Below are 24,514 nucleotides of genomic sequence, written 5' to 3' on the forward strand. Positions count from 1 at the left end.
AGGCCATTTGGCAAGGCCATGATGATGATATCAATGATTCACTTTTCAGATTGATACCACAACATCATTATTTATAATACGACATGGATTATGTATTACAAAATGTCTTAATACCAATATCAAGTTAATGTTACATCAGAAAATATTTTTATTTATTTATTTAAGTAGGGTTAGGTAATTTTGGTGACACTACACTGAATATTAGTGTTTTTGATTATTTCTCCCGATAGAAATTCCCCAAAATTATGGCAACTCACATTTTTTCCAAACAGTTGTATAATAACCAGCAGGAGACCACTAATGTGGGGGGTGACTTTGGTGACACTACACTGAACATTAGTGAAGTAACTGAATATTTTTTGTAGTATCACTTTTTGGTGTTGCTCTTTGTAGATGGTCCCTGCACCCTCGTCTCATATACGGCTGACCAAAGAGACCAATGATGATGTCCTGTCCAGATCACAGCTCGTTTTGATGAGAATACGGTTATAGCTCGTTGTCTACTTCACTATGGTAGGAAAGAGTCATTGTTTGTGTTTTAACAATGTTTTGCTTGTGAGTTACTGATCCGGGAAGTTCGAATCTGTGAATATATTTCCAACTTTACCGAACTTAATCCTACCACATAAGTCAGTTACGCATCATATCAAAACTGACTTAGCTCGCTTGTGTACCTTTGCTGTAAGTGTAATTCTTCCGTTTTGAGATGCTGCTGCTGTTTGAAAGGCTCAGGCTTTGACAGGAAATCATCGATGTGATGATGAGACTCCACCACTTGGGTGGCTCTAATGCAAGGCAAGCCCACTATGCTACAGTGGTACTTTTTACATGGAACTTGGACAGGGCCAGGGGCATAAAGGCCACTGTGGCTGTACAATGATTATTATTATTATTTTTTTTTCCCACGGGGCATCAAGGCCAAAGTGTGGCACTATGAAATTCTCACCCTACTGGAGACTCTCTCCACAGCCTTGCCGTCTATAAATCCTGGACCTCTCGTCCCTGTATGCTGACTCATCAGTACTACTGATCAGTTCCACGACTCGTAATCTGTGAGCTTGATGATGATGTTTGTAGAGAAGCGACACAGACAATCATGGATGAACAAAAAAACATCACAATTTCATGACTTGAACGCTGAGAGCTTGAAGTAAACATGTACGCTAAGGCATTTTAGCAATCAGAATCAGAATTCCTTTATTTGCTTAACTGGAGTCCACCTGTGGTAAATTCAGTTGATTTGGAAAGGTACATGCCTGTCTATACAAGGTCCCATGGTTGACAGTGCATGTCAGACCACAAAACAAGCATGAAGTCAAAGGAATTGTCTGTAGACCTCCGAGACAGGATTGTCTCGAGGCACAGATCTGGGGAAGGGTACAGAGGGATTTATTGCTGCTTTAAAGGTCTCAATAAGCACAGTGGCCTCCATCATCCATAAACGGAATAAGTTTGGAACCACCAGGACTCTTCCTTGAGCTGGCCATTCCTCTAAACTAAGTGATCGGGGAAAACCAATTAGGGAGGTGACCAATAACCCGATGGTCACTCTGACAGAGCTCCAGGGTTCCTCTGTGAAGAGGAGAACCTTCCAGCAGGATGACCATTGCTGCAGCACTCCACCAATCAGGCCTGTATGGTACAGTGGCCAGACGGAAGCCAATTCTTAGTAAAAGGCACATGGCAGCCCGCCTGGAGTTTGCCAAAAAGCACCTAAAAGACTCAAAGACCATGAGACACAACATTCTGTGGTCTGATGAGACAAAGATGGAACTCTTTGGCATGAATGCCAAGTGTTATGTCTGGGGGACACCAGGCACCACTCATCACCTGTCCAATACCATCCCTTAAGTGAAGCATGGTGGTGGCAGCATCATGCTATGGGGGTGTTTTTCAGCAGCAGGAACAGGGATACTAGTCCCGATTGAGGGAAATATGAATGCAGTAATGTACAGAGACATCCTGGAATAAAACCTGCACCAGAGCGCTCTTGACTTCAGACTGGGGCGACGGTTCATCTTTCAACAAGACAACAACCCTGAGCACACAGCCAAGATATCGAAGGAGTGGCTTCAGGACAACTCTGTGAATGTCCTAGAGTGGCCGAGTCAGAAGCCAGACTTGAATCAACAACCTGATGGAGCTCAAGGGGTTCTGTAAAGAAGATTGGGCAAAACTGGCCAAAGATAGGTGTGCCAAGCTTGTGGCTTCATATTCCAAAAGACTTGAGGCTGTAATTGCTGCCAAGGTGCCACAACAAAGTACTGAGCAAAGACTGTGAATACTTATGTACATATTATATTTTTGTTCTTTATTTCTAATACATTTTCAAACATTTAAAAAAAAACCTTTTTGCGTATTGGCATTATTGGGTATTGTGTGTAGAATTGTGAGGAAAAAAATGAATTGAATCCATTTTGGAATAAGGCTGTAACATAATGAAATGTGGAAAAAGTGAAGCGCTGTGAATACTTTCCATATGCACTGTAACTTCAGCCCAGGACAGTAAGGCCTGGCTTCTACATGCCACCAGCTAAAGCTCTGTCGCAATCAGTCGACTTGCCTTTTGATCAAATACTCAAGAGTCGACAGCTTTGCTAACACAGACAAACAGCAGCTCAGCATCTGTCTCCAACTATGAGTATTTACTTAAATGTTGGTCTTCTTTAAGGCAAGATTTAAAACATGAATGTGGAAAACACTAAATTATTGACTGACTCAAACTGTAAATCATAAAATAAGTTTCATCATTAGTCTCTATTAGAATGAAAAGGTGTCAGTCCTTGCCAAGAGCAGTGGTTCATGTCGTGGCCCGAAGCCTGCTGAATATTGTACATGTTGTCATAATTGAAGTCAAGAGAACACGTGCTGATGCTGATATTTACACGCGGCACAGTGTACGTCTCAAGTGCCACTTCATTTTCTGATGGGGCTGAGTGACACGGTGCTGATGGATTGCCCAAGGTACCATATTTGGTTCTGTCATGAGCTTTAATGAAAAAGCACATTGTGATTTTCAATATGAAAGGCGAGAAGAATCGGCTGTCTGGCAAATTGATGTGTGCAGCCAAGGGGGGCCTTTACATTACATGTACAGGATTGATGTCGCTGGAGGGGGAGGTGTGTGTGTGTGGGTGTGTGTGTGTGTGTGGGATTGTGTTTATGTGTAACAACAGTGAGAGAATTATCCTCACTAGTAAATTTAAAAAAAAAAAGGTTTGAAGAATGAATATGTCCTTCCTATAATGTCCTTCACAGATACATGTTCATAAATCCATTTATAGACTACTTAAAATGGACCCTGTATAACTTCACATCTCGCCTCGTCAGATTCAGTCTTTTTCAGTGTCAAAGCAGGTAACTGCTACTAGATAATTATCACTTTCTATGGTACAAATTCATCAAAATGTGAATAACTTTTAACCAAAAAAAAGTCTGCAACACACAAAGCAACATGGGAGTTGCAGTCCCAAAACATAAACCGGAAACCATCACGTGATGGGATGACAACAGACCATCAACAATCCATCAACATGTTGACATTCCAACCCATTAGTCATCCGTAGTCATTACTACAATATATGAGTCCTCAGTATTCATGGGTCAGACCACACCCATCAGTTTGATCTGAATTATGCTGCTGTAAAGGTTCCCTCTGAATTCTGACTGGCTACCACAAGTGTTGACACGTTATCATAAGTGTGATTGGCTATCTGCCCAGTGAGTGGCGGGCCCTTAGTTCCAACCAACTGTGTAGGTACTATTGTATGTTTGTTTTTTAGGAACAGTAGTTAACCTTCTCTTCATTTTGTTGCACCCAGTGCCCACCACCCTCCAGCAAAGATCCACCTAATGACATAAAACATATCATATGGCAGATTCTAGTTGTATAAAGTATGCCATGGTTTCTTTTTGGACACAAATGCAGAGATCGGAGGCTTAAAACAAGGTGTAAGGGAATTCATTTTAGCACAGAGAGAGTTCCATAGTTCATGGGGGGTAAACAGTTGTCCGGGAGCAGTGCAGGAGGAACTCGGGTAGCAGGAAGCCAGAGTGGAGAGACGATGGAGGTTCTGCATACGAAGCAGAACAAAGAAAATCACATGAGATGGCGAGCTTGTGTAGATGAGCTCACAGAGGATATACATGATAGGAATCGTGGGACGTAGAATATAAATACTTGAACACGAAGCTGAACACAATAGCTAGAGGCACTCGATTTCATGTGAAGTGGTGGAACAATCTGGCGCCGGAGTGACATGATTGGTTGATAGTGATAGTGGCCAAACCTGGTTGGTTAAATGGAGAGGGAGCAAAACAATATGCCCATGATCAGCTGATTAGAGGAAGCAAGAAAGGGAAAGAGAGAGGTGATGAATCTGCAGCTGACCTTAAATAGTAGCAATGAGACACATTCATCAGTTTGGCTAGTGAGCATTGGTAACAAGCTAGAAAAGCAGCTTGAATAATGTTTCATTGACCAAACACCGACATCAGCCGACAGATAACAGGAGTGTGGAAAAGTTAATCAAGCACATCAACATAGAACATGAAGTGTCCAAGCCCCCATCGACCCTCATTCAGCTGAAGCCAGCCATCCTGGTGAAGGTGTTGTGCATTCTTCCTGCTTTTAAAAAGTTATACACCCACCAAACTACTTTAGTTAATATTACTTGGTGCTATGGTTTACATATCAAAATGACAATTCATACAAACATACAAACACTCAGTAACATATTGATATCATTCTTACTGCATTTGGTTTTTGCATGAAACAAACTTGTTATAGAAATAGTTTGCTTACTCTTCTGATACAAAATATTGTCCTGAAGTTCAATACTGAGACTGTTCTGTGCAGAGAAGTCCTCAAAATATAGCTTCTGATCAACCCATATTACTTTATCTTAAGTTCATAACATTTACAGTTTAAGCATCATCCATTTCAAGTGCAGATAATAATAGTAATAGATAATAGTTGGTTGAACAATTACACAAAATGGTATTCTAGCTCATCTCTGGGATAATAATTAATATTTAATTGCACAACAACAAAGCTATTGGTAACAATGAAGAAACCTTTCATAAAAAGGGATTTATGAGAAAGTGGTGCCAAAATAACTTTAAGGGTTGACTGAAATAAAGGAAACTGCTGTCTAAATGTAGCTGAAATTGCAAAGTAGTTAAAGTTTAGGAGTTTCATTCCCAACCCGTCAAATACTGACACTTCAGGCGCCAACCGTCAGTATCTGATGAGTTGGGAAAGAGTTTTAAAAAATCAGCTGTGTGACCAACAGGAGCTAAAAGTGTCAATAAAAGTGAAGCCACACATGAAGTCAGGAAAACAAAAACTTTGACTAAGACATTCAAACTGAGGCCTGTCCATGTGTGCACAATTTTTTTAGGATGAACTTTGAACCCTGTGGAGCTTGAATTATACTCTAACAAGGAGCAACAATCTGATTCCTCCTGTGCACTTTAGAGAACTTAAGATACTCAATCTACACTCTCACTAACTAAAAAGAACCATCCAAGCACGTTTCACAGCAAATTGACTCATCAGCGCTGGTAATTAGCTGGTGGTGAACTCAAATGGGCTCATGCAAAAGTACCACATTCTCATGTTTCCTCTCTACATCTGGTTTACAGTATGTTACTAATTTATTCGTCTTTGGTGTTGATGGATAAGGAAGGGCTCAGGGAGTGCAATGATTGCTCACACAGTATGCTCCCCTCAACATAATCCAAGACAACACGAGGGAGAAAGAAGAGAAGGGAAACCATTTTGAAGATCAACACAAATTAATATGAACATAAATAAACGGTTAGATACCTGCTGGGCAGTGAGGCAGCAGCATGGAGCTGGAATAATATTTGCCAAATGTCCAGTCTGGTCTCCTGGCCTGTGTTATTGCTTTGCCTCACAGCAGGGAATGTAAGCGTTCTGTGATTAGGTACACAGAAATGGAGACTGCACTGTAGCAAAGGAATTTGGCACATTCAAACAGCCATGTTGAGAGACATCTGGGCAAAATGAGCCAGCTGCAAGGATGTTCTTTTATGTCCTGTTTCACCTGTCCAGTATGGATCATTCACACTGTAGGTAAAACAGTCCTCTGACAGTGGACTGGCCACTGTAAGCTTTCTGTAGTCACTGGTCATCAACAGAAATTAACAATATACCCTCCTCTGATTCTGAACCAACAATTTTTTGGGAAATGTGAATGTGAGTAATGCCTTGAATATATCTACTATACTTCATGGCATAGTGGTTGAGGTACTGAACTCAAAACCTGTGGAGGAAAAGTAAAGAAGCACCAATGTCATGAGGATGAATCCTCTGGAAACCATGTCTGAACAGTATTCTGTTTGAATCCATCAAGGAGATAAGGAAGTGAAGGCTCTGACCTGCACGTGAGCCTGGATCCCCCATGAAAACAGATACTCATAGTCACCAGAGGATGAAGGTCAATGACTTTGGCGATCCCTTGAGTTCTTCTTCTGGCATCAGCACGTCAAAATATTATTTTGTCAAAAATGAAAAACATGGTAGTATGGTTTATATGTGCACGTGCCAAACTACATCATCTTTTGGGGACCTTGAGATTATGTACCAAATGTCATGGCTGTCTGTTGAGGAGCTGGAAGTACATTTTGTGCAAAACAAAAATAAGTCAACCTCCTTCTGGCACTGCAGGAACTGTGTGAACCAATACAAACTCTGTATGAAATAAAATAATATCAAATATCTGTAGAGATATATTTGTCTGGACCAATTGACCAACCCACATTTCCATCCCGAGAGCCTGGCTACCAGCAGGACTGAAAACATGACATCTCCTCAGGAACAGCTCGTCCTGGTGGATCTCGCGTACAGACTGCCAAAACTGTCCGGTTCTTCACCGCTATAATTATTTTGACTGACATACTTGTAATTGGTGTTCCGATGATGTACCATTACACATGTGTTGGGAATGTCTGAGATGGCAGATTTGTGTGTTGAAATTTTTGGCAAACATGTCTTATACTGCCTGAGGCCATATTACTTTACTTAATGATAGGTCCAATTTGGATCTGTCATTACAGCATGAGAGGATATGATTTTGTGGTGTCACAGCTTTAGCCAAAAAAGAATCATTTCATGATAGAGAAAAAAAAAATAAAATACTGCACGCATAACACATGCAATCTCATTTTCTGGAAGCAGTTTCTATAGACCAAGCTACAGTAGGACTGCTGGGTGCCAGATTTAAAACATTTATTTGTAAAATATAATTGAAGTGTGGTAACTTTTCCTGTCTGTCTCTACTTTTAAAAGATGAAAACACCTTCCACAATGGATCCCAGAGAACTAAACAAAATACACAGAAAAAATGGCTATGATTCCATATTCCACGTTCCTGTATTGGTGAACCCAGCATTCAACATGTTACCTTCTGATTCAACCACTTAGTGCTTTCTGTGCAGACACTGATGAAGCCCGCTACAAGGAACTTCTAACTAGTTTTTAAACATCTTTTAAAAATCTCAATTACGTACATATGCCGAGAGATGACTTTCAACAGACAAGACCATCAGCAAAATGATTCTGTTTGAATATCATACCTATAATTAATGCCTGTCACCAGGTCAGATTCTACTGATTAATTAATCAGTTGATCAATTAACTAGGAGGGAAATTAATCATGTCAAAATGACCATTCTTATATCTGAAAGTTGTCAATTCTGATTACACTGATCTCCATCTCTGTCATCAAGGAAAACACAAATACAACGATTTAATTCAAGGTACTGATTGAATTTCTAAGGGACATGGATGATGAATAAGGACCATTAAACATACATGTGTATATGTACAGTACAAATATACAATGATTAATGACAAGGCATGAATTATTTGTACATGTAGTTATTAAACTATTGCCGACAGAATCAGAAAATAAATTAGATCAAAAGATAATCAAAAATGCAGAAAGGAGAATACTTCACTCAGATCATTAAAAGCAAAACTCACTGAAGAACTATCTCTGCATAGCTCTCAGACTGAATGCATGCAGATGGTTACTTCCTACTTTTCTGTGGTGACAGACTGGCAAATGGAAGGCTTTACTTGTGGCTTATAGGAAACTTTGCAGTCTTTCTTCTCAGTTAGAGTTAATCCCGGAGCTTGCGCTCAGTAGAGAGTGAAAAATGGAAGCCCACACCTGTAAATGCTCATCGGCCACATAGCCAAGCAGGGAGGCTTCACCACGGAGAGCCCAAAAAAGGAGGATGAGCAAAAGTCAAGCGTCAGGACGAGAGGATGAGCCAAACAAAGCCAACCAATTTTGATGTATCCGGTTCACTCTTGGCTGACATGTGGCCATGGTCTGGCCTAATTCTTGTTCAGATCTGGCAAACAGGAGCAAACCGTCCATTTGCGATCTTTAAACATGGCATGTTAGCCAGATGAGGGTGTCTGGTACAACTTTGTACTTTGTGTAGCGTAAAGGTGTGAACAAACTGCGACAACAATGCTTACCCCATCTCCATCAGATTAATGTCAGATGGCACAGTGATAATACCAGGACTGTCACACTGACTGTAAGACATTGTCTTGAAGGACTGTTCTATTTGGATGTAGCGTTAGTTGTATCAACATTTTCTGTTCTTAGATGACATCAATTGCTTTGGTGAGAGGGACTTTAGAACCAAACTAGCATTGCTAACATTGAAACTTCATGCTATGAAAATCAATACAGAAGAGGTGAAAAAACCTGACGAGATCCTCTATCATTACAGATACAATCGGGCTCCTGTCAGTTTTTTTTTTGCTTTGTTTTTTTTTAAAAAAAAAAGGTTGCAATGTGAACATATTTCTTTTTTTTTCCCCACATTTGATTTCCCTTGACATTCCTTTGTGTCTGCCTCCCTGTTCCCCTCCTTTCTCCACGCCTTTCCCTAATCATCAGCAGCCTCCCATCTCCCCATGCCGTCTGTTTGATCCTGATATGCATTAGGCGATTTAGAGATTATTTCATGCCTAATGTGGCCTTTTATCAGACATCCTCCACAGGCTTCTGTCAGCACAAGCAGCCATAGATCCTTGGCTGCGGTTCAGTCGCAGACACAAACATCTCATCTCCCCTTGATACAGCACAAGCTTTCCATTAACATTAATCAAATTCCAAATATGAAACAGATTAGTAAGCATCAACCTGTCGTGTTTTGCTTCGTTCGGGAAAATGATTTCTGTGGAATCCAAATCAGATTGGTGGCTGGGGCTCATACGTGATTATACAAGAGGTGTTAATCTGCTGATAAACGATGCAAACCTGAGCAGATGCCAAACATATATTTGCAATAATACAGTGAAGATGATGGTTTCAGCTGTGGTCAGAGATCAGTCAGGACATCATACTGGAAGTCATGGTATAGACAATCACGCATTACTGGAGGACGTTGGGAGTCTAATTAGTGAATGATACTGCTGTGGCATTGTGTCTACCAGCGGAGTTTTACAGAAATATCACATATCACAAAATAAATATCACAATATCGGGTGAGATCTTAAAATGCCTTCAGCAGAATCAGCATCTGCTTTTTCCCTTAAGGCCGGCCAACTTTAAAAATGAAGCCAAATCTGCGAGACACACTAGTTAACCACACTGTAATCCACTCAAACTCTAAAACTTTCCATCAGAGCAGCGCACATTATTTACCCTTGCCCCCTTGTCTCTCTTTTTTGGACATTTCTTTCATATCCACTGATGCTGAGACTGCAGAAAGTACAACAAACATCCCAACAGGAGGGCGGTGAGAATCCCCCATGCGCTAAATACTTTCAACACAGCCGTGGATGTCTGGGTTAAACATTGGCCAAGGAGCCTTGTCATCTTCAGTTGAGCGGGGATGTGAACATCATCCCGGTGCCAAACCAAATAACCACAGCACATGGCCTGTTCAGAAAGACAGAGCACAGAGGGAACTGAAAAAGACAGCTGTTGGTTTATCTAGAGCAACTTTTGCTTCAGTGGCACTTTCTCTTTAATCCAAGAATAGGGGGTGTAGGTATATAACAAATGGCGTGTTGTGCTTGAAGCCGGGGCCAAGAACTGGGCTCTGTACCAGTTTAAATACAGATGTTGGCCCCTTATTCGGCTGCAGACAGCCATCCTATAGGTGGTGAGTCTTTCCCAGGGCTAACAAGGACAATCATGGCCAAGAAAGGTGTGTTACAAAACAGTGCCTTTATCACAGCAGAAAAAATATATAGAAAAATGCTGTGACGTCTTCAGAAACTTCTATAATTGCAGCGTAGCCTGATTTATCACGACTGATTGAATACATGAATAGGGACATGCTAAATATTTAAAAAGTGTTCCATAACACTTCACGTCATCCCTGCAGCTTCTCCACAGTCAGGCACAGATAATGGCATAAGTAGTGATTTATGACGCTTAAGAGCCCCTGATCAAGATTTATAAGTCAAGTGTGCATAAATTCTCCACTATAATCCATCAGGCAGACAAAGGAGAGGGCTGCAATAAAAGCCAAACTTCTTGGAGAGGAAGGAGAGATTTATCTGTTGCTCTAAGGGGTTTACTCAAACAAAGACCCGTAATGTTGCAGCTACAGCACACAGACAGCTCAAAGTATTAGAGACACGGCCAAAAGAAACTTTACAAGCTGCTCTGCTGGCTCAGAGTAAGAGCAGTAAACATGTGGAGGAGAATCAATAGCCTTAAGGGTCATAATGCATTCTGTCCATGTAAATGTCACGAGTAAGAATATTTTAAAGGCTGCGTTCAGAGCGGGCCCATGACTCTGTTTTACACCAGCATGCATCACGCCAAGGTCACGGCCTCGATCCAAACATGGCCGAGGCAAACACAGATCTTTCACTTTTTTGTCAGACTTCTCATTTGTTTCCTCTCAAATGGCCTCATAGCACATAAACTGAGACTTCCTGTTCCTGAGTTCAGTCCAGTCAGTGTACTCTGGCCACGGCTGTGGGTACACACATCCAAAAATCACACAAAAAACAACCACAGCAACAGATATTTTGTTTTAACATTTTTAAGTTTCCTACATAATTTATGAACAGTTGTCTTTCCAGGAAATGTATCTTCATACACCCTTTCAATTTCAACATCATGTATCTATAATTCTTGCTTGCTCACTGAGTTGATCAAATATATAAAGATACATTGTACCTGAGTTAAGTAATAACTTGTCGATATCAAGCCATTTCTTTAAGTCTCTCTTGTCCCTTTCCACTGCATTAAGAAACCATTCCAAACTTTTACTGGATCAGTATAATAAGTTTCATCACCAAAATAAAACACATTTCAATATTTTAGACATGACATCATGTTGCCATGATAGAGTTGCTATAAAGAGATGTTCTGGGAAGTAAGAATTCTATCTGTAAATACATGTAGCACCTTTGGTCCTGACTTTCAGGTTAAGGAGACATCACATCACTTTAGGCCCGATAGGAGTTGCACCAGGGAGTTACTCACATACTGACATTTTAATATCACTGTACAACTAATAACATTAACAGCTCAACTGTGCTTTCATTTACAAAAATAAGGCACCACAAAAAAAAAAAATAAAGAAAGAATAAAAATAAAAGTCTCTTCGAGTCATGCTCTCCGATGCAATAAAGTTCAGTTTTGGAAAAGGGAATACCAAGGTGTGTGTGTTCTGTATCAATGTCCATTCAGTTACTTCATCCTCAATCTCTACTACTACTACTACTACTACCCGGGTAGGTGAGGAGTGTGTGTCTTGTCTGCTCACAGAATGCGTGATTCAGATGATCTGGAGTCTTCAAGGTAGGTTCTGCGGCTGGCCACACCTCATCTCCAACTCTCTCTCTCCCTCTCTCTCTTAGAATCGCTGGGCAGGGCTCGCCATCCCGATCGTCTCTCTCTCTCTCTCTTTATTTCTCTGACAGTTGATCAGGCTAGCAAAAAAAAAAAACAACCTACACAGAAAGTGCAGAGTTGTAAGGATCTTCATCTGATTCTGTCTCAGTTTCTAATGAGATCTCAACATTTTCTCAGTTATGGGCATAAATATATTTTCAAACATTAAGGAAATACATATACACACTAAAATGAATTATCATGAATTAGTTTTAACTATAAATGTTACCAATTATCCATGAATTACCATAAACAGTAAACAGACACATTTTGTGCATCCTTTTTAACCTCTATTTAACTGCATCATTTTTTTTTGCTATTTTAACTCTAACATCAAATGAATTACAATTTTTATACACAATAGTGCAATTTCTCAAGCAAACATGAAATATACCACACCTTTATGGCACTGTTACCCATTGTAGTGGCTAATACACAAAATGAGTCACTCAACTGGCATAACAAAATAAAGGAAAAGCATCTTCTCATTGCAACACATGGAACTTAGCTTTAGCTTAGCAATTCTCATGAGATAATCACCACAACAATAAAGCAATTAGCAACTCGGGCTAGCGATTAGCATATTGAGGTTGTGATTAGCATTAGCATACATGCTAGCAATTGTTCTCAAGCTATAAACTACAATATAAAGTGCACACGAGTTGTGGGAAAACATCTTTTATGTAACGTAGACCAGTCTAAACCAAGTTAATAGCACAATATATCCTTCTTTTTTTTTTCTTACAGCCTGGTAACTCACCAGAGGCTCATCAAACATAAACTCTCATCAAAGGGGGTTATCCTCCTCGGCTCACAGCTTATCGGGATGAAACCGGACCTGTCTGTGACTCGGGTCTGCCTACGGACATCTGTGCCTGTTCATGCAGGGCTGTCTGCTTGCTTCCTGTTTTTAGGGAGGAAATTGCCTCGCCCGCAGGTGCACACTTCTTCATGGGATACCTAACTTAGGCTCACTCACGGGGGAACGCTGCCCCCTACAGTACAGGAGGTACACCGAGCGTGTTTAAATGACGTTTATAGGGTTAGTGACCTGATTTTTTTATGCAGGTTACAAATATATGAATATCATCTGAGTTTAGTGTTGTGGTCTGACTTATTTATTCTGCGGCTTGGTGTCGTGGTGATGTACCCGGGGGCTGTTCTGAAGGTGAGGCCTTATCCAGAACACACGTCCTGCCAATTGAACACATGGCCTCCAAATAAAATATCCTCACCTTCTACTCAGCTGTTGTTTAGGGCCATGCGTGGATACGTTTTCTGGGCACCAAAGTCAGTCACGAGGAGAATTTTCCATCACAGTGGAAAACATTGCCAGGCTCAATATGAGCACTTTCACCGTTCTGCTCGAGGGCACTTGGAGAGAATTAGAGACAAACGCTGGCACTGGGAAAGCAGAGCTCACATTTCTTTTCTTGTGTGCTGAGTTTTTCCCCTTTTCTCCCTGAAGGTGTCCTCGGATGGAACACTGATCCCTTGTTTCACTAAGATGACCGACAGTGGAAGGTCACACGCATGCACAGCAGTGGCAGCACACACTCTTACTTCAACATAGTGTGGTGTCCCTCAGACTAACAGGACAAATGATGTGTTCCATAATCACAGGCCGGGGTGAAGTGGTGTATCCTCACACTGATGTCTGTCAGAGGCCCCTGGGAGAGGTGATCTGTGGTGCACCATCTGATGTCACGCGTGTTGGTGTCGTTCTCGAACATCCTAATTAATGTTGGCACTGAAACTGGCCAGTCAAGTTCTTGCAATGTCATAGCTTAGCGACCTGTCAAACATGTTTTTAACATTGTAAAAGGGTCCATTTTAACCCAAATCATGTTTTGTTTTTCTAACCCAAATCATGTTTTTTATGTGTTTACAACAATATGCTATCATGATGGATATCTGATTGTGGGGATTTAAAACGTGTGCAATTACAATTGCGTATCTTCCAATATCACATCAGTGACTTGTTAGGTCAAAAAAAAAAAAAAAAAAAAAAAAAAAACATTTCATGGAGAACCAGAGTGTGTGTTTCAGAGTTTATAACAGTGTTACAAGCTAAATAATCCAAAATACATCATCAGCAAAGATAAACAGTATATCACAATTTTGTGTGAAATGGTGTGCTTCAATTCAAGTTGATAAATGAGAATAGAGATTTTTTTTTTTTTTTTTTTTTTTTCAATTTTAAACACAAATGTAACTTTGTGATTGTGGATGACTGAACTTTCATGCTCTTATATACAACAATCATTTACATGCACATACCTTCCTGACTTCACAGCTGCTCTAACGGTAACCCTAACAAAACTAAATTGCTAAGGAACAAAATAAAGCCCGGTTGAAATACGAATGGCTTTAACCACCTGAGGAGTGAATTCGTTCATACCTTCCAGGGAGCAGCTCTTCATTTGACAAGCTCTCAGTTGAATCATCATCAGAAACTTTCCATACTTCCATCAAAGCTGCTGCAGGCTGAATTTCAGAACACCGGCTTTGTTTCCTCAACATCATGAAGTGTGTGATGAATGAGGCGTAAGGTGAGATGTATAGGGCATCAGACACATTCATAGTGTCTGTTTTAAGGCACAACCCCGGGTGTCATTGCCTCTGATCCATGTGGATTCTTTAGATGATGATCCATTAAAGCTGAAAGCAACTCTGCGGGGATCTGAATCATTTACGGCACTGTCCACAGTGAGACTGATGAAGTCCTCTCTGTGCCAGACGGTTTTCTTTCTGTGGTTCAGTCTGTGAAGGGAGTTATATCAGAGCTGTGTAGAATGGGGGAAATAAAGGCAGGTATAAAAAGATAAAAACAGCGAGTGTGTGAGTGCGAGCACAGGATCCTGCACAGGGAAGATCAGCGCTGTGTGCTCCGTGGCGATGACTGCAGCAGACAATACACACCTGTCACCAGATGGAAGCACATTTTTTAGCACGGGCGCCCGCGAAGGACGGCCTTTGTGTGTGCAAGAAAAAATATTTATGTGGTTGCCATGGAGACGGCAAAGTTCAGCAACAAGAAACGCTGGCGTCGATGACATACACTGACTGTGTGTAGATTACATTGTAGCCCAGCCATACAGCCACACAGATATGATTTATGGCGGTGCCACAGCAATGCACAAATCATAATAAAGCTCCAAAGAGTGATAACTGCTGTGTTTTATTGTTACAGGCCGGCGTTAAACAGATTTATTGTCAGTAAAGGGTTCTGGTACATAAAGACACAGCAGAGCAGATAGATAGGACTATTACAACTTTTATTGTCCAGTGGTGAATGAAGGGGGACCAGTATATTTCAATTATGTGGGTAGCATTGTTAGCATTGTGCTTGACAACATAGAGTAAGGAGGGTGACGCCATAAACACTGCTTTTGTTGGCTTTCTTCCTAGTTTCAGTATGTTCAACTGTATGTCACACATGTAGGAAAACATGAGAACAGGGAGTCCATGGAGAAAGGACCCAGATGCAGATACAGAAGGCAGTTCACTTATTTATGTCAAATCATAATAAATTAATGAAAGATTTACATGGAGTTTGAGGCGCGCAGGGTCAAAACCATGACAGCAATCCAAAAGACACAAATATTGTTGGAAGTGATAAATTAATCATGTTGACGCAATTTGTGGATTATTATAGTCTCCTTTTTCTTTTATTTTACATTATTCATGCTGCCGTCTTGGCCAGGACTTTGTCTTGTCGAAGAGACTCTGAATCTCAACGTCAATATTCCTGGTGAAATAAAGGTTAAAAGAAGATCCAATCGGTTTGCCGTTGTATCTGGTGAGATCAAGCTGCAAAATGGTCTTTGTTTCTTTTGTCAGTGCTCGGTGTGGAACATGTCATGTAATTAAAGCAAACTGCACTGGGAGCCAGAGTGTGCAACACTGACACAGTCACACAGACAGCAGATTACAACACACAAATCTATATCTATGTGTCATTTTTACAAAGCTGGGGTTTCAAAAGTAAACTAGCTTTAAGCCTCTTCATGCTACATTCACAGACAAAAAAACAAAAAGATAATTCAAAACAGAATGAGGAGAAAGAGTAATATGAATGAGTAATTTCCGTAAGGTTGTCAGATCCTGGGAATAACAACCTGAGCCTGTCAGAGGCAGAAACAAGCACGTTTTGGTGGACATATCTGTGACAGCCGTGTTCTGCCTGCCAGCTGAAGTGATGTACCGGACTGAACATTGTTCACATGTATGAATCATTTATATACAAACATCCACAAACATGTCTGCAGCTTCACAGGAAAACACTGTTGCAGCATTCTCCAAAACAACTGAAGTAGCTGGAGACTTGATTTCAAAAGACATCTTTTTCACACCCTCGACCCCATGCACGTCGAGCCTGTGCACCCACTTCAGACGGTGTGCACGCCAACAGAGCTCAGCTTTAACCCCTTGAGACCCACATAGTGACTGTAATTCACATCCTTAAGTAGTGATTTCATGATTTCCTTACTTTTTTTCCTGGTGAAAGCTGGGCAGCTGTGCGGTTCCAACAGTGTCATCACAGCTTCAACTGCAGCAGTCTCATTTTTCCATTCAATCCATTTCAACAGGACATGTTGACATCTGAGACTTGTGCATATCATCTTCGCCACGGGGAGATGTGATTAAGGCCAACAAACAAATTGTTGGTATTTTATACCAGTGAGCACTGAATACTGAGCCTCAATCGTTGAAGCAGTCTGAGATTAGATCAGTGCTGCTGGAGACTACTGTCAGTAGACATGAGGGATGTGCTGGAGACTGGATTGTGTAATACCTGCTACAGGTTGCTGTCTGTGTGTTCATGCTTCCTGCTCGTACTCTAATAAAATGTGTTCTGCTCTTAAAAGCACACATTTTAATATTTCATATTCATTTCATCACCAGCTTCATACAACTGAATTAAATTGATTTTCTTCCCTTCACTGCATGTTTCATCTCCAGTCTCATCTCTGCAGAGCTGACCTCTTCATCAACATTTAAACGTGTGATTTAAAGAAGGGGCCGTTACCATACATAGTCATAACTCATAATGAAGAGCATTCCTCAAACTTGTGGTGACTCTTTGCTCTCATCTGTGGGAATCCATTCATCATTCTTTATTCACCAGGGGAGGTAATGTCAGGAAGGCCCAATTTGGCTATTGATTTATGTACTGCATGCTTAATGAATGATCTAACCTTGGCAACATATTGAAACGGGCTCAATCAGCTCACATAGGAGAGGGTGAATAATGCATCAACAGCTGATCAAAACAAACCATGCTAAAACCCCGCTGTGAATAAATTACTGAGCCACGCTCGCAGAGGCCAAGACCTATATCACATTAATGTGGCAGTTTTGAGGTTTGAGTTCGAAATAACAGGTGTGGACTGTGGGTATACTGTGGGCCTGTCACATTACTTTAGTCAGCACTCTCCCCTTCGCTATCTGTGAATTAGCATTTTCAAAATCCCTGTCACAAAGGGAAACATCACCAACCTGGCAACCTACACACATGCATGCTTGAATCTCTTCCATACCGCTCCTTCCTGAAGCTGAGCGCCTTCCGTGTAGGCTTGTCATCTGCAAAATCAGTTGGATCATGTCAGGAGCGAAGAAAAAGTCGAAAGAGGATGCCATAACATCTGATTTTATCTTGTATCAGTTATCATTTTGTGAAGGGTGTGGCTTAAGTCGTACATGGGCAGTGCTTCAACCAGAAATGGGTGTGGCTTACCTGCAGTTTTTAATATAAGAAACTAACCCAATACCTTAATAACTATGAAATATAAAAATCAATGTGATAAGTCTAAGAGATAAGGTGCATAAAGGGGTACAGACACTAATACGGAGATGATGTGCAATCTGATCTGATCTGATACATTCTGCTTTGTTTTGTTGGAAAATCTTTGCATTTCTTCCCCAGATTCATCATTAAATTATTAATCAGTGGACCACAACTGCTGACTCCTAAACCTCAAAGAGTATTTTTATTTGCCTTTTCTATTTTTTTTTCTTTCTTTATTTTAACTTTTGGAAGTGGCAGACTCACTTATTGATCAGCCATGTTGATTCATCGTCAGCAGCTTGAAGGGTGCTTAGAACTCACCTCCTCCACTTGTCAGGTTAATCAATGGAGCCTGTGATATCGTCTATGAGGTTTTCAAAGAGAGCCACGGAGACTATGTTGCAGCTGAAGCTTACAAACATCAACAAAGACTTTGACACATTTATGCATTTAACTGAACTTTCTAAACAATGCAAATCAAGTTTCAAAAATGTATATATACTATACATATACTACACTTTGGATTAGTATACTATAAGGGCTAGGAATGTAGAAAGTATTGCTTTAGGGATGTCTAATTCAGGCTTTATTGAACAAATGAATATGTTAATATAGGATGCAGCTTTGTACGTCACACAAACACCTCTTGATTAAAGAACACTGAGCTCAAAAGGCAGTATAGCTTCCACTTTCACACACAGGGGGGAGGACAGACCAGCTAAGAGTGTTCATAGCTAGCCTGACAAGCCCTGGCAGCGTATCGAGCTGCAAAAGCCAGACGTTTGTTAGGATGCCCATCCTCGTCATCTATTTTGACAATGACTGATAGGACTAAGCAACTTACTGCAGGGATGGGATTGATAGGATACAAATTACATTTGGGAATTTTGCCTGTATAATGGACAGACAGTGAGAAAGTGTTTCTGTCTTCCTAGTGTCGGTGCTTGCTTGTGTCGATGAAGAAAGTAGTGGGGGAAATGATGGTTTCACTGAAGCCTCATCTTTGGTTTGGGCATCTCCTTAGCAAAAAACAAACTCAACCGGGGTATCGACCTTGGAAAGTGGTAGGTCTTTTACTAAAGTCACCAACCACTGCTATGGGTCTTTCAAATCCAGAGATCCAGCATGCCTACACCTCACATGCTGGCCCTCAAACTACAGGAATTTGCTTTCACTGTGGAATACATGAAAATATAACACTGTTTTGGATGCCTTATCCAGACCTCCACCATCACCAGCCTCTTTTGATCTACCTTCACCACCCTGCTGGCTGACACAAGGAAAGAGTCTGCCCATCTATGATGTCCAGTTACGGAGAGTTCAGCAGCACAGCCGTTATTGCCAGCGCTTGTACTGGGCTATAACTTGTACAGGCTACACAAGTACAATGCTGTACACAACTACACCATTTTGGAGGACAAAAGTCTATTGACTTCAACAAATACATAACCACCAGGTCCAAACAGAAACAAAACAATTCTGTGAATCATCCACCTACAATTGATGTTTCACCCACCTACAATGTTTTTCCTTACCAACCACATGCTAACAACAACCATTATGATGAGCATGGACAAGGAAAGGAAAATACAATTGAGTGCTCAACCTATACGCTGAGAGATGGGGAAGTCAAGCAAAAACACAATACCTAATTCCATTCAGAAACAATGGATCAATAATACCATCACAAACCTGGGGAAAACTGTAGAAAGATCATCAACAGGTAAGACACACTCCACAAGCAGAATGACCACCTACTTCTTGGGAACCCCAGTTCTATACGCTAATAGCTGAAAACAAGAAACGTTTGAAGCAGTTGACTCAGGTGGGATTGAACAGGTTACAAATGACTTTGAAGGTAAGTTGGGTTTTTGATCAATGTGTGTTTAAGTTACAGTTTGCAACAGTTACCTATGCTGTATTGTGTGTTTTGCTTACTAATGTCTATTGTATGTTTTGGTATTTCAAGTGTAGCAGTTTTTTTTTTTTTTTTTTGTGAGCTTTTTTAGTTGTGTACTGTCAGACTGAGATTCTGACTGGTGCCTTACCTTAACTGAATTTGTGGATGTAAACGGCGTTGATGCAGATTCGTGACAACAGTTAGCAACTTTTCATTAACAAATCAAAACTATGTCTTTGAGAAATGCTTAGGTCAGCATGATAACTTGCTTGCAATGCCAGTTTGAACATGAGCAGGTAATGTTATTTCAGCATCTTCTGCTGCTAACGTGCTAATTATCACTAAACACATCATGGCTTGTGTTGATGACAGACATAACATTCAAATTCAAGAATTCTGCCAATAAGATCCCAGAAAGTCTGTGTTTGTAGCTTTCTGTAGCACAATCCATGACTAAATATTGCTGTCAATCGATCACACAACAAGACGCTGCATGCCTCTTAAACACACACACACACACACACATTGAAGCATTATAGAAAACATTGTGTTTGAAATAAGTGAGGAAGTTTTGGATTGGCCGGACAGTTGTCTGTTCAGTTAGATTAGAAGCTTCAGTTACTAAATGCCTTTTTCCAGATAGCAAGGTGTACTCAGGAAGGGTTGGGGTTATTGAGTCAAGGTGTATTTACACAGCTTTGTGTTCAGTTTAGAAAGGATTACATTTCATGCCCCAGCAAATACCTAATGAAAAGCCATAAAAAAGGTTGTCCGTGAAAGTTAAATCTGCAGTGGGAATCTGAATAAAACCAATACCACTGTTCAGTAGATACATGCATGAGCCTCTGGGCTAGTTTTGAGAGCCACACACTGGTCACAAATCTCTGATCAAAGCGCAAAATAAGCAAATATGAATCAATATTCTGTCACGGTTCCGACTCTGCCTCATCCACATGCATTGAGTCAGGAGAGTGGACGTTAGCTTACAGCTAATTTACAGAAAAGTAATCTTGCTGTGTCTGGCATGAGTAACACAAATGAACACAATCCTGTGGTCAAACTAGCTTTGCTGGTGGTGAACACAACAGTTAATAATCCACATTGTGGATGAAAATCTGTTTTATGTGGTGAGATAGAATTACACAGATATTGACAGATGAGGTAATGTTTCAAAGTGGCAGGCCACTAAATGAAATTCGTTGTTGCTTGGAGTCCCACCATATTATGTCTTTGAACGTAAATAAAACATAAGTGAAAGGTTGAATTTGTGAAATAACTTAAATAATGTGAATTAAATAGTTTTGGTTTCAGATATTGATGAATGGCAGAGAACAGGGAAGTCTGTTTAACTGGTGTTGACAGGGTAAGAATGGGTCAGAAATTCATATGAGGGGCATTTCTCAATGCACGAGGTGTTAACAGGAAGGATGCCTCTTGTTGTCCTGTACACCATCGAAGGGTCACTGTGTGAAGAAGGAAACATCAAACACCAAACATCAGAGGATCCTTGCTTTGGGGAGGGATGGGGATCAACTTTAATATAGTATGTAACCACTGTTCTGTTTATATGTCATGACTGAAGACTGCAGAGAGCTCGGTGGGCCTTCCCTCCATGCTGCAGGTATTAAAGAGATCTGATTCATCATGCCAAGGTCGAAATTCTTCAGAGAATTAACAACTGTCAGACTTCAACAAGGAGAGTATCCCTTACAATACTATGTTATTATTTTTCAAAGCAGTCTCTCATGTTACACAAAAGATGTCTCTCAGGAACACCGTCTGTCAGCCTGGTCTAGAGTTAGCTGTAGGCGTTACAATGTGCATGCATTATCTTTTAATCAAATAGAATAGTGGAATTAGCAGTGCCGTTGGCTCAGCAGGACAATGTCATGATCGTTTATGCGAAATGAAAATTGAAGCTCACAATAGTATTAATACAGCGCTAACATCAACCAGCAATATGACCTCATAGTCATAACACAGTGATGATTCAGGGGAAATATTGAATTGTGTACCGAACTGTAAAACATATAGAAACCAAACAACGAATTTATAGTCATACATGTATTTGCTTTCTGAGGTTCTGGGGTTGGACCAGGAGTGAATGGAGCCGTGTTCAGCAGCGCCATAGGACCTTAAAATTGTCTGTATTTGCATTGCTCAAAGTCAGAGTTTCACAGCACTGAGGTGTGTCCCTGGTCCTGGTAACATATATTTAATGCAGGGAGACTCACCTACATGAATTAAAGGGTGGTGGCATCGCAGATTTAACAATTATCGCTTGTTCCCAGCAGTATGGAAGCACAAAATGTTAACTAACTGTGGCTCAACTAATTCAGTGTGCACCAAATACTCAGTGCCAGGAGAATATGAAAGCTGCACAGAACTAGTCAGTGAGCCTAGTGTCTTCACCGGCTGCTCTCGAGCCTAGAACTTGCAGGACATGTTGAGAACTCTGAGGCCTTTGATAATCTTCAGTATTCAGTATTCAAACAGAAACTTCACACCACGTCTCAACATGGTTTCAGTCAAATTTAGTCTTCCACTTGGACAGCTGAACGAATAATTATGATTTTTTATAATAAATGATAATTATTATTATGACCACACTGTGGTGTTTAAACTTGAACAAGATTAAATAAGGGATAATGCCCAACGAGGTGTCCATAATCAGGAATTAATGGACGACGCTGCGCGGACGGTCGCATCCGTGCTGTCCATTAATTCCTGATTATGGACACCTCGAAGGGCATTATCCCAGTTTTACCATGGTCACTTGCCAAAGAAAAGAAATTAAGACCATTAATTTATATTTTCATGCGTTTTACAATCAAAATATAAAGTTTTTCACCAACCATAACTTAGTTTCCCTAGTAATGCCTGAGGGTTTGACTAATACTTGGAACAATCATTACCCTCCCGTAAGGTTCTTATGCAACAGACACGTTTTTCACTCCTCCAGTAAATAGGACGGACCTTAGATACAACTTGGCAATGGGAGATATTCTAGTCCCCTCAGCGATGAGCCAGAAAGCTAACACTATGCTAGCAAGATTCAAAGTCAACAACATTGCGTGCGGTTGAGAAACAGTAAATATAATTTGACAGTATGTTTAGCAACAAGACTAGCTAGCTAACCAATCAAGTCATTGTCCCCAAATCAATATCAAGATTTTCATGAACATGGAACAGAATACACAAGCAGAGTGATTAACGACATTAACTCAACTACAATAGGCACACAGTTGTCTCTTTAGAACACGGAGGATCAGATGACAATAAACTCCCAAATAAAACATAGTATTCGTAATTAAAACGTTTCACAGCTCTGTACAAATTTATAATCAAACTTGAGAGATAGGTAATCTTATGGCAAAGAGAGCAATGAACTCAGACTTAATGGTACAGTCACAGGCTCACATAATAGGGCCTTAAGGGACTTAAGTGACAGAAATTGGTCCTACTCTGTCCTTTAAACTTTTTCCTAGTAACTGAGAGTTTTGTTAGTTCTGGCTTATAATTGAGAATGCCATTCAGGCTTAATTGTGAACTTTTAGCTGCGACTATTTCATTTAAAAAGAGAAAGAATGTCTAAGCGCCATGACCAATGGCAGGAGCAGTGATGACAACTCCATCAAACAAAACCTCAACTAGACAGAAGAGGATTTCTGTAAAATTACTGTTCAGCATAACAATGCCCTGTCTGCATTCTGCACCAATAAAGTAACATTGAGATGATAAAAGTAAAAGCATTAACACAATCAGAATGTGTTATTTATTGTAATGATGGGCAGGTTGTAGTGTAGGAGCCCAGTGCAGGGATATTGAGCTCCAGCTCAGGCTTGACTTGCCTCCAGTGGTGGCGACTGGTGGATAGCGCAGGGGGAGAGGCTCAGACGATTGCTGGAGGCAGAACAAGAAGAACAGACATGAAGTAACACTCTCAAAGCACAGTCTCAAGAATTGTCGACTATTCACCGCTAGGAACAGACAAAATTATCTGGCAGTGAGAGGGCTAAAGACCAGCATTTCATATATTGATATACTGATATCCTTGAATGGCCAAAATGAAATGAAACAGATAATTAAGATTAACATTTCACATGTTTGTCCAGGGATGGTTCCTTCTGCTCTTGGATGAACAGTACTGTAGAGTGAGTTAGAAGACCTTGGGGTGAGTGGACAGTATGCACCTTCAGCAGCTGGGACAACTGTAGCTGCATGTGCTGCAGCTTTCTCAAGAATGATATTGAAAATGGAAAAAAACAAACAAAAAAAAAAAACATTAGATGTAGACTCAATCATATGAACTAGGTAAAAAGAAAACAGTGGTATTGGCAAAGATAAGCATAAAACACTGATTTATGAATTTAATTTGTTTTCAACAGTACCTGGAGAAGTGAGCTGCAGAACCAATTTCTGTAACTAACTACGTAAATAAGTTTCAGAAAGTAATACATGAAATGCTTTATTAAAGTGTCACTTTTAACTTTAGAAGGGTTTAAACAGAACAGCATCCTTTGTTGTTTCTGCTGAGCAGTGAAAACGGTGTTCTATTTCCTTGTATGGACGATCCAGAGGCAGAGACGCTCAGCCAAGCATGGAGCTACAAATATGTATTGATCATTTCAGTAGAATCAAACTGCTCCCAACAGCCTGAGGTACTGAATTAATCAGGGCCGTGAAAGGAGGGAAAGTGCTGCATCAACATAATTATTGAAGAAACAATTATGTTAACAACTCTTTTACTGGGAGCACGCTGACTCTGTATTTCATTTTTTACATTTTGTGCTTTCACAGTAACAAAACACGCATAATGAACAGCTCCAGTATGTTAAAATATGATTCAACTCAACAAGTTTGATTATGAAGAAATGTGGTCAGTACTGAACTTTGAGGATCCAACATCCA

The 24,514-nt window shown here is 40.5% G+C and overlaps 1 long non-coding RNA gene across 2 annotated transcripts in view; it reads right to left on the bottom strand.

Annotated features, from left to right (window-relative positions):
- Positions 1–12,831, bottom strand: part of LOC119004325 — a 71,025-nt gene extending 58,194 nt beyond the window's left edge. Inside the window, exons 1-3 of one of the 2 annotated variants that reach the window (XR_005070179.1) lie at positions 12,673–12,830; positions 11,785–11,950; positions 3,946–4,073 (exon numbers count right to left, since the gene is read on the bottom strand). This is a non-coding gene — a long non-coding RNA (uncharacterized LOC119004325). Of the gene's footprint in view, positions 1–3,945; positions 4,074–11,784; positions 11,951–12,672 lie in introns of those variants that run through there. The other variant, XR_005070180.1, reaches the window with a different exon arrangement.
- Between the last annotated feature and the right edge of the window lie 11,683 nt (positions 12,832–24,514).

The sequence above is a fragment of the Acanthopagrus latus genome, chromosome 16 (genome assembly GCF_904848185.1).
Source record: "Acanthopagrus latus isolate v.2019 chromosome 16, fAcaLat1.1, whole genome shotgun sequence".
NCBI lineage: Eukaryota > Metazoa > Chordata > Actinopteri > Spariformes > Sparidae > Acanthopagrus > Acanthopagrus latus.